Genomic DNA, 17,232 nt, shown 5'->3' with positions numbered 1-17,232 from the left:
GTATGATTCCCCATCCTAAACAATATTCCATCTTATGGCATCTGTTTATCAACCAACACTTACTGAGTATGTGCCCAGTAATAAATTAACAAAATGCACCATACACCTTCTACATGCAATGCCCTATAATTACTTTTGTATATTCTGAAATTAAGGTCTTATATGAGCCGTATGATACAGGTACCATATCTTCCCTCATGGCTTTTCCAGAAATGATAGCCTAGTCAGATTTAAGAATAGGTAGGCCTAGCCTTTTATGAGTATATTTTATTGTCTTCACATAAATCTACTTAATATTAAGCAAATAGATTCTATGTACTTAGAACCTAATGGAGAAGATTGGAAATATGTTCACTAAACTAAATAAGAAACCACAGTACTGAAATCATATGAGAAATGTGTATTAAGGTAGAATTAATATATTGAATATTTTAACAATGCCTGCATACATTTTTACATAAAACTTTTAGAAGAGCTTGTTTGAAGAACTGCTCTTTGACTAAGTCAGAATAGTAGAGTGAATATGTTATTTTAATGTTTTTATTATATGTGATTAAATTCTTAGCAAATTTCAAATATTAATTTTTGACACACAGATTAAATTATGCATTTGCTGATAAAGTTGTGTGAATAAAATTGTAAAAATTTATCAAAATTACATTATTAAACAAACATGAACATCTTTAATATTAAATACCAATAACTAGATAAGGAGCACAAATATATTACAATTAATACTATTTTCTTATTTATGTTTGTTTTCACTATAATTATAAAGGTTGTTTTAAAATTAATATTTAATTAATCATTTTTATTAATTCAATTAGTTTTCACTTTGGTCTTTTTGAGATTGATTCTCAACTATAATGTTCTTTATTACAGTTAATATAAATAGTTTTGTTTATAATAGTGGTTATATTATTTTTTAATTTTGGCATCTTACATTGTCATATTTATGGATGTTACAGGTGTTTTATTTCCATGCAAGTTAACATAATGCATAAGTACAGCTAAATTATAGGTAAATTTATCTCAATAGATTTTATGTTTTAACTAAGTAGATAATCCACTTTAATCACAAATAAGTTAGGATTTGATTAATGGCCCCAAAGTTTTGAAATAAAAAACACAGTTGAATTAATAAATGTGTTTCCCAGCTGTATAGAGAAAATATGCTTTATTCATGATTTAGCTGCCTGGCATACAGCAATTTAAAACTTCAGGAAAATATACATCTTTTTTTGGAGACACAACTATAAATTCTTAAAGCAAAAAACCATAATCTTTTAATTAGCTTTTATTGTGTTCAATATGGTAATAAAAGTCAAAAGGAAGTTTAATATAAGCTCTTTGTCATTCCCTCCCAGGCCCCTGCTACAACCAACTACTTGAATATTTGTAAAAATCTATTGTGTAGGGCATGGCAGGTTGCACTTAAACTTGAACACTATAACAAATGATGGGATATAAAAGTGATTTCCATTATTTTTCTGAGAAAAGGAAAAAATATTTTTTGGAGTTATGATTTCTTTGGTTGTCATCTGAAGATTTCAAACCTGTAATTGGGTAAGACAACTTTTTATATTGTAATCATTTTATTTTTCTTAATAATTTTAATAGTTTTCGGTTTTCAAATTTATTTTTTAATTTTCTTCCTCTTGTGGTTATTCTATATTCTTTTCATTTAAAATATGTTTTTATTGATTTCAGAGAGAGGAAAGGAGAGGGAGAGACAGAGAGAAATAACGATTAGACTCATCCATGGGCTGCCTCCTGCACGCTTCCTGCTGGGGATGGAGCCCGAGCCACCACCCCAGGAGGTGCCCTGACGGGGAATCGGACCCTGACCTCCTGGGTCATAGGGGGTACTCAACCACTGCGCCCCGCCAGCAGGGCTACTGCTAACATTTCTGCTACTATCTGTTCCTCTCCTGTATTCTTAAGTCTCTTATGAAACATATTTATTTATGTTCTGCTAGACAGTGATGGCAATGAAACTAACAGATATCATGAAAAGTAATTTTAAAATAAATTCATTAAAGGTTAATTTCCCATGCATATTTATATATGGTATTATGCAAAGCTTCACTTGGTTATAAGATTCGGTCAAGATCTTCCAAATTTTATGACAAAAGGGGCTTGATATCATTTTTATGCCAAAAAAGGACAATCCTTAGTAAATTCAGGGCCTCCAAATATAAAATTTCCTTGGAGGCTCTGCACAAATATGCATGAATGAGCTGGTAGTTCAATTAGCCCATCTCCTTTCTACAAAAATATTTCAGTTTTTCATTGTTGCACTGAAAGTCACAGGACTGTTGTAACAATTAAATGAAATAATTTATGTAAAATGTAAAATAGATTGGCATAATTCACTTGCAAAAAATGTTTTTATCTTCAAAACATTTTTCTTAATTAATAAAGAAAACAGCCACTCAGTCTTACCAAGTATTAATAGGCATTTACTTTGAGGAAACTGCCCAGGACAAAATTAATTCTCAAAGAGTCATTTATATGGGTGTGTTTATATTCTTCTTCCCAAGAGTCAAATATTTCATATGCATTGAATAGGTAGAGCACAGAAAAATTGTAGAAATGTAAATTCAACTCTTTGTGGCAGCTACAAAGAGTCAATGGCACTTGTGCCCTGAGGTGGGGTGGGGTGTGTGTCCGGGTGCTCAGTTGGTTGGAGCCTCTTCTTGAACACCTAAGGTGGTGGGCTTGATTATGGTAGGGACACACAAGCAAGTTGCAGGTTTTGTCCCTAGTCAGGGCTCCTTTGGGTGGCAGCGAGAGGATCCATGTTTCTCTCTCACTCACATCAATGTTTCTCTCTCTCTCTCCCCCCCTTCCTCTCTCTAAAGTCAATAAAAAACATACCCTCAGGTGAAGATTTAAAAAAAGAGAGAGAGAGAGAACTTGCTGTGTGGAGTAGAACTGCATCTTCTGGTCTCACTGGAGTATTCATGACAAAGCCACACTTTCTCCTGGCCTCTCCCAGGGGACTAAGGAGCAGAGTTGGGGCAGGATCCATGAGGATGCCTCAGACAGGTAATCGTTGCTGTTACTTGGCCAAGACTTTCTAAGTCAGAGCTGCCCTGGAGTGTGAGGCTCCTCCTGACCATCTTTCCCCCTGACCTCACCCTTTCAGTGTCAGCCTCGCAGAGGGGTCAGAAGGCCCTTCCCACGCACCCCTTCCCCTCTTTAACGTCGTCAGGCATTTCCCTCAACTCATTTCTTTACTCTTCTAATTCTGTCTTGGCACCTGCTTCCCAGAGGACTCAGGCTGACAGGCGCACTACTGATCTGAGATTTTTATCTGGTCTTTGTTCCTTATTAAATAAGTAATATTTATTTAATATTTATTTAATGCCGCCTCCCTTAGTAATGGCTAGTTCACCAGAAATAAAATTATGTACATAAAGAACATTGTACATCGTATTACTTAAATCCCTATGCCATTAAGTAAAGGTGTAATAAATCACCATATTTACTATGGAATGAGACCTCCACTGTTGTATTTTTCCAAATGAAAATTATATATCAACATTCTCTAGTATTATGATGATCAATTTGAGAAAAAAGGTTATCAGAATCATGAAAGAGAGATGCAATAATTTCACAAGTAAATTTCATAAAATCATAGATTTTTAAATCTATCCCTTCTTGCCTGGAATTCTTTTTTGATGATACAATATATATCACATTAAAATGTTATGTAACATAGAAAGATTGATTTTTTTGAAGGACTCTATAGGACCTTCAAAATTATCCTGTATAGTCCCATCATTTTACATAAGAACAAACTAAGATTCTGAGAAACAACACACTATTACTGTCAGAACAAGAATTAAAATCCCCATCTCTTGATAGCATCTTTTCATCAAAACAGTGTAGTACTTTTGATGTTGCTTTGATTGGAGCACCAGTTGAAAGGGTTATACATGAAGTTACCTCTTCAATCTTTTCTGTATCAGACCTACAAATATTATAGTGTCTCAGGGCAAAAAGGCTGAAATGTTACATGCAAGTAAATCCACATGTATTAGAATTTCAGATAAAGGAAACTAAGGATTAAAGATTTGCTGGTTATTGCAAGACTTGGGGTTTCGATGCCTAATGCAGTGAAGGATTATTAATGAATGCAAAATGCTCTGCTTCACATCAAAGAGGAATTCTTCATGTGTTCTAAGAATATGCTAGTGCCAAGTATTAGATCTGATTTAAGTGCCAAAGTGAAATTTCCTTTCATCCCTATTTAAAATTATAGTGTCATTACTCTAATGCTATTGTTATATATCATTAAAACATTATTTTCTTAAAGACATTTTACAGGTTTCTTTTTTATATAAATTGCTGGTAAAATCATGAGATTAACAACATTCTACTTGATCTATATCGACTCATACCACAATACCTTGCTTTCTCAGAGTTTATGCTAATACACACTAATCTTTTAATCCTATAGAGAGCTACAAGTGTGAACTGGGTGGGGGAAGAAAATCCTGTGTGCTAAATATATGTTAATGCCAGAAGATAGAAAATAAGCACACTGCTCTGTATGTAAATTTTATGAGGGCATGAAGAAAAACTTGTTGCTAAAATCTGCTTCAAATGAGGATTTTCATTAATGATAAGAAAACACGGATTGTGGTCCCTAGGGATGTACAGAAGCATCTACAATGGTAATCTCAAAGAGCAAAGCCTATTAAGTAGATGCTCTCATGGGGTAAAAAAAGGGGGGGGTTGTGATGAGAGGGAGGAAAAGACCATATCCTCTTCGAATAATAAATAGAATGGAAAGTGCCCTTATAGAAATAAGAAGATAGGAAAATACATATTCATAACTTGGGAATTCATAGAGTATTTGAATCATGGCAAAAAAACAATTTAAAAAGAGAGAATAAAGGTTAAAAGCTGTAAGAGGTAAGCATATTAGACAAGTCTTAAGCACTTGAACACAATTTAATATAGCTCCATAAAAATATTAACTGGAAATCGTGATCTGCATTTTCATTTTTATCCTTAGATCTCATTCTACTCTATGAATCTCCAGACCATGACATTAAAAACATTCATTATGAGTTTTCCAAAATTTAATTTAGCTTTTTTGTTCTAAAACAATCTCCTCAGTTTAAAATTATCAAATATTGAAACATATAAACAATAAAGTAAAAATAATTTTAAGACCCACTATTTATTTAAGATAAGTATGTTAATACATTTGAGAAAATCTTTCAGACATCACTCTATATTGCACACATATATAAGCAGACTATTTTACAAAAATGGAACAGGATGTGTGCTGCTTTATAAATCTTGAAAGACTAATGTCTGTGGTGTGCAGGCAGACTAAATAGCCATCTCAGATGGTGAATAAAGAAAAACTGAATTTATTTAAGGAAAGGGAATGGGGGATTGGGGTATACAAAGGGAAGGGCTACACAGCACTGAGCCAAACTGTCCATGATGGCAGCAAAAATATACTTGGGGCAGTGAAACAAAGAAGAGCACAGAAGCAGCAACGGGAGGGCTTGGGCTGGGCTGCTCTGGCTCACTGAGCAGTCAGAGAAAAGGGGCCTTGGAGACAGGTTCAGGGGGTAAGCCCTGGATGAGCTGCTGCTGCCCATTGCTCTCCTGGTTGCAAGTGTTGTGAGGTCCCCTTGGAGGAGAGAAAGGGGAAGGAGATGGCGCTGGCATGTTCTCCCAGTGGGTCCTTTGTCTTGAGAGGATTTATCTCTTTCTTGCAGGAGGAAATCTCAGGGGAGGTCTCAGGGGAGGGTCTCAATAGAATATTCATCAGCTTCCCAGCTGTGCTCTTTCAGGGTCGTGGTCTCCACTGATTGGCTGGCCCCAGGGCAAGGAGTCACTAGTCAATATTTCTGGTCCTGAGGCAACCAGGGCACCACTTTTGCTGCTTTTCTGGGTCTGGAGCTGAAATACAAGTGGAAGTGAGGATTTTTTTTCTGTTAACCTATGTCATTTGAAATTTTATTTTGTATGGATAGTACAGCATCATTAATCTCGTAGCACCAAAAAGTCACTCTTAAGTTTTGTCATCTGTAAAATGGGGATAACAATTAAATTTGTCCCCATAAGATTATTATTAGGTAAAGATTAAATGAGTTAATTTATTTCTAGAAAGGTGCCTGGTATAAAATGTGTTCAATATGTTAGTTATTATTTTCCCATATATTCTATTTGTTGAGAAACCTCAACTTTTCACAATGCATACATGGGAAAATATGTAGATTAACTTTGTTAAAAAAAAAAAAAATTTTTGATTTCAGAGAGAGGAACGGAGGAGAGAGAGGTAGAGACATCAATGACAAGAGTCACTGATCAGCTGCCTCCTGCAACACCCCCCCCCCCCGACTGGGGATCAAGCCCTCAACCAGGGCCCATGCCCTACTTGGGAATTGAACTGTCACCTCCTGGATCATAGGTTGATGCTCAACCCTTGAACCACACTGGGTAGGCTAGATTGACTCTTATTTATAATGTCTTCCAATGGTTCTTTATACATTCTGGTTATTTTCACAGAAAAAAACAAGTCTGGAAAGAAATACTTGGCTATGTTCTATATTGATTTACAGAACAAACATAGGAAAGCTTTGATTTCTTTTTCTTTTTTCTTTTGAGACTAAGTTTATTAAAGCCGGGGACAGTGAAACAAGGAAGGGCTTAGGATAGAAGGAGCAACAAGAGAGAGCATAGGTTCTGCTGTTGTCGTTCTCTAGAAATGTTGCAGGAAAGAAGTGAGCCAAGGTGGGGTTGCCTTGGCTCACTGGAAAGTCAGAGAAAAGGGGTCTTCGAGACAGGTTCGGGGTTTTTCTAGGACAAGCTGCAGCTGCTCATTGAGCCCTGGTTGCAAGTCTTGTGGGGAAGCCAGGGCCTAGGAGACGCTTGCCTGAGAGGGAAGAAAAGTGTGGGGTGCTCCCGGGAGGAAGAGCACCCGAAAGCTTTGATTTCAATATCAATAATTTAAAATACCCAAACTAATGAGAAATAACTTAAAACTTCTGAAGTTTTAATTCTGCATATCAAATACGTGTTTATCGATTGGGAATTCTAAGTTACATTTCAATTAATACACTTTAGTCTTTAAAAAACTATATTTATATTTACTTTTTTGAATTTGTATTTACTTTTTATCGATTTCAAGAGTTTGACTTTATAAAAGCTTATGAAAAATTACTTATTGTGAATCTAGTGCATACATTACTCTGAGAGTACAAAGTACATTTGCATCCTGTAAATGTTCAGTTGTGTAATTAAATATGCTAACATGGTAATTACCTGTTCTAATTATGATACATAATTAGTATAAGTGCATATAATTATGTAGTTACATGAAACATCCATGTGACAATAAAAATATCTTACATTATTATTGAGGGTAAAAATGGAGAATTTAATAGTGAAGTGAATCAAATTTAGAGGAAATATACATGGCTCTCACAGTATGCCCTGTAATTCTCTTCCCTATAAACTAGCAGCTGTTTGTTTAGTACAAACAATGAAGTTAATTCTTATTGCTGTTTTTAAGTTACAAATGAAAGAAAGATGAATATAAGGTCAAAATATTGGAGTAAGTAATTTAAGCGACTACCTGAATAACTCAGAATAATTAGTTCTCTAATAGAAAGGTAAGACATTTCCTAATGACAACAGTAAACAGGAGTTATGATGTAACTGATTTTAGAAACACTTAGATGAACCATTATAAAATTAAAATAATTATCTTTGATAGATGTTTCCACATATCTAAATGATTTATCTACACCTAAATGTAAGCCAATGCATTTATTTATTTAGAGTCTCTTTACTATAGAACATTACCTTGCTTACTGTTAGTTTTTTATGGGTAATGTATCGTAATTTTTTTTTCAAATACACCTTAGAAACTGGCAAAAGCTGCTTTAAAATTTCATTGAGGTAAAATTACGAAGGCTATCACACATAGTTCTAATCACATAACAGTAACCAGTTAATATAAATATACATATATGTAAATATATATGCTGCATAATTTAATAATTTAATTAACTCATGAATAAATGGAACCATGTCGAAATAACTTTTGGTCATATTCATGCATTCACTCCTTTGTTAGTGCAGGCTTAGAATTATTTCTTAAGGAAAAAGTACAGGACAAAGTAAGATGACCTGGTAGTAAATCATCCTGAATGGCCTATTCAATGTTTTTAAGAAGATATCATCCCCAGCTCCTGGAAGTCATACAATATGACTCTGCGCTTAATTGACAACACAGAATGCTGATATACCAAATCTTTGTCAGAAAAGTATAACCCTTTCATAATTTACACTGAGCATATCTGAGTATTTACTGAGAATTGCCCAAAGGAGATTTATTCCATACTGTTCTCTAGGTAGTTCACATTTAATCAGATCCTCAGAAAGCAACATATTTAAGCCATACCAAGTTAACCTGTCATAGAATTGCCTGCTTTAAACTGCGCTCTTGTTACGTGCTTGTGACATTGACCTTTATGTTGAGGTTATAAAAACTGTTTATTTCAACCTGGAAATGCCGGAGAAGCATCCTTAGGAAAATTTCCTGTCAGCTTGTACAAATTGTCCATGTACAAAAAGGACTAGGCGAGTATAGGGTTCAGGGGTCTGAAGAAAGTTATCAATATTCAAATATTTTCCAGATTTGGTAAAAAAGCTCATTTTAAATAGAAAGTCTTCTAAACACTATAGAAGGAGTCTGAGTAGAATCCAAATGTAAACAAAAATGGGATTATTGTTTAATAAAAAATTGCAATATAAGCAAGGAGACTCAACACAGATTACATAAATATGCATGAGATATTAATTTATATTTAAGTAGAGGACCTTCAATCTTCCTATTGTCTTTCTTCATAGTTAGAAGATTTCTCTTTGAAGTCCTTTAGAAATGCAGGTATCACTTTATTTTGCATTTTAAGCTTAGTATAGCACATGGAATTTTCCTGTACTGCTTGCTTATTTTCACATCGATGAGGTTGTTTTTATTTAATATTGAGGTTCATAAATTGTCCACAGAAGGCTGCCTAGAATATCTGTGTGGTATCTTTGAACTACTCATTCTTAAATACAAACAGAAATAAAAACTTTCTTTTATTAAAAAAATATTCAATTTGCTTTGAAATTTGAAATATTTTGCTTTCAGTATTTCAAGGTGCAGGTCACACTTTTTAATATTGTGCTCCATGTCCTTGTTAAGCAAATATGTTGCATAAGTTGTAGGATGCAGAAAAAGCCTTCAGATTGGTAGACTTAATGTTATGGCTGTTCTGACATACTGTCAGTTCCCAGAATCTAGTTTCCCCAAAGTGCTTCAGACTCTGTGTGTTTTACAGTAATCATTCTAGAGTTTATAATCATAAAAGTACTTTTAGTGCCACGGCTGGTGTGGCTCAGTTGGTTGAGCAGAGTCCCATGCACCAAAATGTTGCAGTTTCTATTCCTGGTCGGTGCACATGCCTGAGTTGCTGGCTCCATTCCCTGTGGGGGCCGTGCAGGGGGCAACCAATTGAAATTCTGCTCTCACATCAATGTTTTTTTTTCTCTCTCTCTCTCTCTCTCTCTCCCTTCCTCTCTCTCTAAAAATCAATAAAAAAATATTTTTTTAAAAAGTACTTTTGCTAATTTTGTAGTTTTAAAAGTAAAATCAAGTAGTCAATTTGTGTAATTCGTATTATATCACAAATATATTTATCATTTATTTCACCTTCAAGCATGATGCAATACAATGAAATATATTGAACTTAGAACAATGAACACTACCAATAAGTCTGCTTGTTTTCATTAAAGAATCTTAGCTTTACCTCTTGCAAAATTTATTAATCATGCTATTTAAAAATAATAAATATCCAATAATCTTTTAAAAAAATGAATGTATAATGCATACTTACCACAATTCAGGCAGTTCTAAGCACTTTCCATATCAAGTCATCTGAAACTTACAATATCACTAGAGATTCTATTCTTATCATCTGCATTTTACAGATGAAGAAACTGAAGAAAAGGGAGGTAAAGTAATTTAATCAAAGTCAGACATCAGTAAGTGGAAGGAGTAGGTATTAGATATGAAACCTGGACTATCTGAATGCATAGTGCAGTGCTTAATCAGCACACCACTTGGCTACTTGTCATCATTACTAGAAGTTTATTTTGTATATACAAATATTTTAAGTACAGCAAATCCTTTCCCTTTATTTTAGGATGATACCAATTTTTATTTCACTTAGTTTAGTTCAAGAGCACCTTCACAGGTATTGTGACTTTCTTTTCTGTACATAGAGACTTAATTTTTGCCTTTTGTAATAAATCATCTAATAATGAGGCATAAACACACTTGTTCAATGTCCTTTGTCAACTAGTTTATCTTTAACCCATAATTCATAACTTGTTTGGGCTTCTGTGACACAGACTCATGGTAATTTTGCATTTATCTTCATAAAATAGCTACTGCCATCCATTACTTCTCAAGAGGCTTACTTTCAGTTTTGCATAGAAGATAAATTCTACAACTTTTAACGAATTTTCATTGCTTATTTTTGAACAGTCTTTTGGTAAATGTTTCTACCTTTATTCTTTACAGATGCTTTAAATTTTTCCTTAGAAAACAAGTTTATGTAAAATGTCTTATCTTCAAATAGATTTTAGTAATTACAAGAGATTCTTGCCCTTCAGAATCCATGTTTGCAAATAGGGCAAACTCTGAATACAGTACAGACAAGGGATTCTTATCTCTTTTGATGTTTCCATTCAATTTTCAGTTCTATCACTAACTCTTCTTTAAGGGTCATGATGAAAGGTATGGGTTCATGTAGAAATAATTTGTTACAGAAAATGGAGACATATGCAAACGTTAGCAAAACAAAGAACAATCATCAATATAAGACAAAAGCATGGAGTCCCTGTTTATACTAAATGTGATTAAGAACACAAATTATGCAAATATTTTTCTCTCAATTTTTCATGTCTGTAGGAAAATAGAGCTTGCCACTCTTGCGCTGGGATATTTCCCCAGGATACTTATGGGGCTTTTAATGACATTTATAATTAGATTATTAAGGAAATATGACATTTATCCAGTGAGAAAAATTGGTAATTCCAGCATATCTTGAATGTTATGGGCTGCTTATTTTTGTTCCCACCAAAGTCATATCTTGAAACCCAAATCATCAAGATGATAGTATTTGGAGTGGAGCCTTTGGGAAGACATGATACGATTGGTTCTCTAATAAGAAGAGATACAAGAGAGCTTACTTCTCACTCTGTTCTCTGCCATGTGAAGAAACAGGAAGGCAGCTATCTACAAGCCAGGAAGAGAGTTCTCCCCAGACACCTGATCTTCTAGCACTTTAGCCTTGGATTTCCCAGCCTCAAGAAGTGAAAAATAAATGTTGTTTAGACCACTCGCTATATAGTATTTTTGTTACAGCAATCTGAATTAAGACACTGATACACTCTGGTATTTGGAATTGGGACTGTCTTCCCAAGTCATGGATGTGTACAAGAGGGCAGATGAATAAAATTGTGGTCCTCTTAAGAAGGGAGTCATCTCAAGAATGGAATTTATGTATAGCTCAGAGCAGAAAAATGGACTCACTCTGAGCTCTTAAAATTTTGTAACCCACCAAACCAGCTCTGGGTTGCTCATCGAAGAATTATGCTATTTATGAAGAATGAGCTGCTGAGTGTTTAATCATTATAGTTACTGATACAGCCCTAATCAATGCATAACTGATAAGACAATGTGAGAAATTTATAAATGCCTATAAAATATTGTGTTAATTTACCTGAAAAGTCAAAGAGATTTTATAATAAAGTTATTTTTAAAAATGCAGTACTTAGCAACCTTAAATCACTACCATAATGGAAATGCTTAAAAATGTAGAAACCTCATATGCTCAATTCATAAGAAATTTTCACAGTGTTATAGAGTTGGGAATTTTCAGTTTTAATAACCACTAAAATGGATATTAATTAAGATATCCTCTGGAGTAATATTGTGCTAAAATACACTAAACCATTTAAACATATTTATGGTTCATTTAAATAATATTACATTTTTCAAACAGTTGATTTATATTTCAGATAAATTTATCAAGTGAATAGATAATTGAAATTTATCTTTCAATATATAAAATCTCTCTATAAAATCTCACATCCAAATTATTGTATATACAAAAATTATTACCTATATTTCTCTCCAATATAGCATACTTATATACACTGATGACTACCAAAAATAAATTATTTCCCTATCTAATACTGCAAACAGCAGCTTTTTTTTACTTTTTATTGAATTTATTGGGGTTACACTGGTTAAAATTATACAGTTTTCAGGTGCACAATTCAACAACATATCATCTGTATACTGCATTGTGTGTTCACCACCCTAAGTTGATTCCCCCTGTACTCTCCTCCACCCCACCCCCTAGCAATCACCACACTGTTGTCTAAGTCCATGAGTTCTTTTTTCTCTTTTTAAAAATTTTTTGCTCAATCCCTCCTTTTTGTCATTTTAGTTTAATTATTATTATTATTTTTTGTTTTTTTATGAAAAAGAAATTAGTCTCTTCCCATTCAAATCAAAGAACTTATATGCATATATGCATAACCCAGAGACACAGACAATAGTGTGGAGAAGACCTGGGGGTGGGGAGGTGGAGGGAATCAATGGGGGAAAGGGGGAACATCTGTAACACTTTCAACAATAAAGATAAATTTTAAAAAAAGAAATTAATCAATGAACTGGATTAGATAAATTTTAAATTTTGTTATTTTAATCCTTCCAAAATGAATCTTATATTCAGAGAGTAATGCTGAACTTACCATTTTAGATATCATGATCAATATTTTTTGTAATAACATTTTTAGTGAGCATATTAACACTGTCAATGTTTTCTTTGCTTAAAGGCAGCATCTTTCTACCAAAGAACAAACAAACAAAAAAACCCCATAAATATATAAAGAATAGTGTACCACTAAATATCATGATTTGTAACAGTGATAGAATATATGTTATTAATATATAAAAGAGACTTTGAAAAATTGGGGATATAATTAATAATTCATATTGGCCTGTTACCTGTAGTGACTTAACGAGAAGTGGAAGTTTTATATACCTCTCAAGACTTGTAAGGGCTGAGTCATCTAGGTTCATATTCTCTAAGGCCTAAAATTCATGACACTTGCAAATAGCATTAACTCTTTAATGGATAAAGAGTAACATACGGACTTCATAATCCATCAATGAAAAATCTGTTAATCAAATGCAAACATACTTCTCATTACCTTTACCATAAGACAATGTTTTTTTAGACATTCCCCTTTTGTAAAACATTAAACAATGGAGTAACATAATATGATATACTAATTCTCATAACTCTTCTGATAAATGTATCTTTAAAAGCTGGGTAATTTTTTAGTGGTTAAAAAATGCATCCTTGAGTTGCAACAAATAAGACTCTAGAGGAAAATACTAAAATAAAAGTGAAAAACCTGTGTGATGAGATAGTCCCCAGCCAGTTTCCACCTTGAAGATAGATTGCAAAACTTAATGAAGTTGACCTTAATTTTAATGGTTACACAGGGATTAAAGATAAAGGAAATAAAGCCAGAGCCCACCCAATATAGAAAGTATAATGTTACAACCTACACAAAGTTCAGATCTTCAAATATTATACCTCAGTGCAAGGCTAAACAAGAAAAAAAATTGAAAAGCAGAAATAAGCAGTAATTAAACTTTCCTGTTGTCAACTACACATTGGGTAAATAAAGAAAAGAAAAAAGGAAATATCAATTAAAAATAAAGATCTTTAAGTCAGCTGCTATGTGGATTCTGTCACAAATTTTCAATATTTACACAGTTCTTAAACATATGGATAATCTTATTTAAAGTAGCTTATAGTTGACATTGATTTAATGCAACGAGTAGAAGGCTATGAAATCCACTTCAGGAAGAAAATAATTTTACATTGACTTTAAATAATTGTTATGGATTAAATTCCAAAGGAACTTCATAGTCAAAATTCATATAGCACTCAATTAAAGAAACAAGAAAGTGAGTTTGTGGTAAGAACAGATATTAGAAACAAACACATGAAGACTTAAGATATTGATAGTATGAGATAAATTATAGCTTAATATATTTAAAGGATTTTAAGAAGTAAAAGAGAATATTGATAATATGATGAATCAACAGGAAAATATATGAAACAATTAAAAAATGTATAATATGTATGAAATGTATAAATACATATATGAAAAAATGTAACAGCCAAATTAAAGATGTAATGGATTAGGTAAAGTAGCATATTAGATGCAACTGAAAGAAAACAGTCAGTTAGCTGGAATTTAAATTGAATTAAAATATTGAAAATATAATTAAGAGAATAAAATTAAACATATGAAAGAGAAGTAAAGCAACATATAGATACTGTAAATTGATTGAACATCTAACTGATCAGAGTTTCCAAAGGACCTAGAAAATGAGAAATAAAAAACAAAAAAACAACAATGTTCACAGAAGATATATAAAACTTTTCAGAGTTGTTAAGAAGAAGAAAACAAATCACAAATTTTATTTTATTTATTTATTTTTTAAATATGTTTTTATTGATTTCAGAGAGAGGAAGGGAGAGGGAGAGAGACAGAAACATCAATGATGAGAGTCATTGATCAGCTGCCTCCTGCACACCCTATGCTGTGGATCGAGCCCGCCACCCGGGCATGTGCCCTGACCGGGAATCAAACCAAAATGTCCTGGATCTGCCTGGCTGGGGGTGGCTCAGCGGTTGAGTGTCTACCTAGGATCCAGGCAATCGGGGTTCGAGTCCCTGTCAGGGCACATGCCCGGGTTGTGGGCTCGATCAATGGCTCTCTCATTATTGATGTTTCTGTCTTTCTCTCTCCCTCTCCTTTTCTCTCTCTGAAAATCAATAAAGATATATTTAAAACAAAACAAAACAAAACAAAAAAACAAAATGTCCTGGATCCTAGGTGGGTGTTCAACTGCTGAGCAACAAGTTGCCGGCTGGGCAACAAGTCATAAATTTTAGCTTCAGAATGTCTGATGCGTCTCAAAACGGAAGAACTCAAAGAGAAGATCTTAAAAAAAAACACAAAAAACTGGGGAGAGTGGAAATGGAAGAATATTTGAGCACTGGGATGTTTGTTAAATTCGACAATCCCCATACAGCGAGCTGAATAAAGTTTGTCTTTGGATCCTGCAATTGGAAATGTCTGTGTCAGTTCAATATATTTTGCATTCATCTCTCTGGGGAATTTTCCACATTTCTTAAATATCTCTTCAGTGTAGGTATCAGAAATCGCTTTGCCATTAACTACAAATAAACAATTATAAATATAGGTAGTGTCAATCAGATGTACTCATGGGAATTCCATCTAGAAAAGAGAAATGTGTGAAGGAAAGCATTTTGTGGATTTCATTTTTGTTCAGGGGACAGTGGAAGCTTTTTCTGACTCTTGATTGGTGGCAGTTGATGTCTTTCTGGCACATGGTGGCCAGAATCAACAGTTCCTAGCAGCTTGAACTGTTGAATCTAAGAACAAAGTTCTCCAATCCAAATTCTAGTCAACCTAGAGAGTCTGAATGAGCAAATACCATTTAGTAAATAAGATTTATGGCTATCTAAACTTGCAAGAGTAGTTTTTAATGTTTGCTTCTAAGAACGCTGCTTATTACAGAAACTGACATTTATTGTGATTTCAGCTTTTAGACTTCAATGCAATGAGAATCAAGAATAGGTTAACTGGCTTCACTGAATTCAAAGAGCATGAGGTATCCCTCTAGTATTAGAAAATGGGACTCTAGTAACCATAAGGAAATGATTAATAGATAATTTCTTTTGATCATCTGTAATGAATTGTAAATTGAGAGCAAGTCCTTGGGAGATCTAATTGGCTATTGCCAAAAAATATCATAAAGTTCAAGATGAATAAAACAACTAGCTAATTGGCTCTTCTAAATAAATCGGAGAACTCACAGAATGAGCCTTTCATTGGTCTTAATTTCAACACAAAGAATGTTATGAGAAATAGGTGCTTTCTATGATTTGTTAAAAAAAAAAAAGGACAAAAACCCTAAACCCTATCATTTATTCTAGTTATAGGCTAAAATAGCTGCAAGTCACAAATAATATCCAACTAAAAATAAATTTAATTCCTAGCTTCATTGTATTTCTGAAATAATAGGGCACAGTTATAAAAAGAGTGGTACCTTGAGAATTGGAAAAGAAACATGTGTTGGAATTTATAAGATAGATTTGGTAAGTATCTAAAACATCTAAATCCCATTGAGCTTCATTTCCATGATAAGCAGCCTTGCCTTTCCTCCCCTGTCCCACAAGTTCCCTTTTTTCCCTCTTGCACTAGAAAACCTTGAGACCATCTTGCCAAGAAGAAATAATTTTCCTGATGCTTCATGCCCAATGCCACTGTTTCTAAATATAACTAGAGTTAGATTCCAGCATTTCCTCCATGTAAAATGTAAGGTTTTGATTCCAAAATGAGAAAGTCCAAGAACTGCCAAAGAACTGCTTTTTGTTGTTGTTGGGAAGGTCATCAAGAAGACACGACTGCCAATTTGACCCACAAGCTGGAGTGGGGCAATTGGAGGCTCACCACTCCCTCCCCTGTGCTTGGAACAGTGCACTCTGCTTGCCTTTCCTATGCAGGAAGAAGCCCAAGGACAAAGTCTTGAGATAGTAATGTGATGACACAATCTTCATTGGGTACGTTTCTACACCCAGTTAAGACAGCTTTTGAATCTGACTGAACCCAGTTAAGGCCCCTATATAAACTTTTAAGTTGGGCAGGTGGGTGCAGAAAACTACTTGTCTTGCAACCACCCAAGGCAAACCTCATCAGTAAGTTCCCTGGCTCCCTTGCTTATTAAACCTGCCACCTATAGGACTGAAACCATCTGCCTTTTGCTTTGTTGTCTCCTGGCCTTGGAAAGGAAGCTCCCAGCCAGGTTTGCAAGCCAAAATTTACATAAACCAAAATTCAGAAAATATATGTGTGTATTGATGGTTTTAGAACAAAGAGAGAATGTATTTTTTAAGTGTTTTTATTGATTTTAGAGAAAGAGAAAGAGAGAGGGATAGAGAGATAGGAACATCCATGAAAGAGAAACATCCATTGGCTGCCTCCTGCATGCCCCCTATTGGGGATCAAGCCCAGAAC

This window comes from Miniopterus schreibersii (assembly GCF_964146895.1).
Source record: "Miniopterus schreibersii genome assembly, chromosome: 5".
Lineage (NCBI taxonomy): Eukaryota > Metazoa > Chordata > Mammalia > Chiroptera > Miniopteridae > Miniopterus > Miniopterus schreibersii.
The sequence above is the reverse complement of the archived record's forward strand: the minus strand, read 5'-3'. Positions refer to the sequence as shown.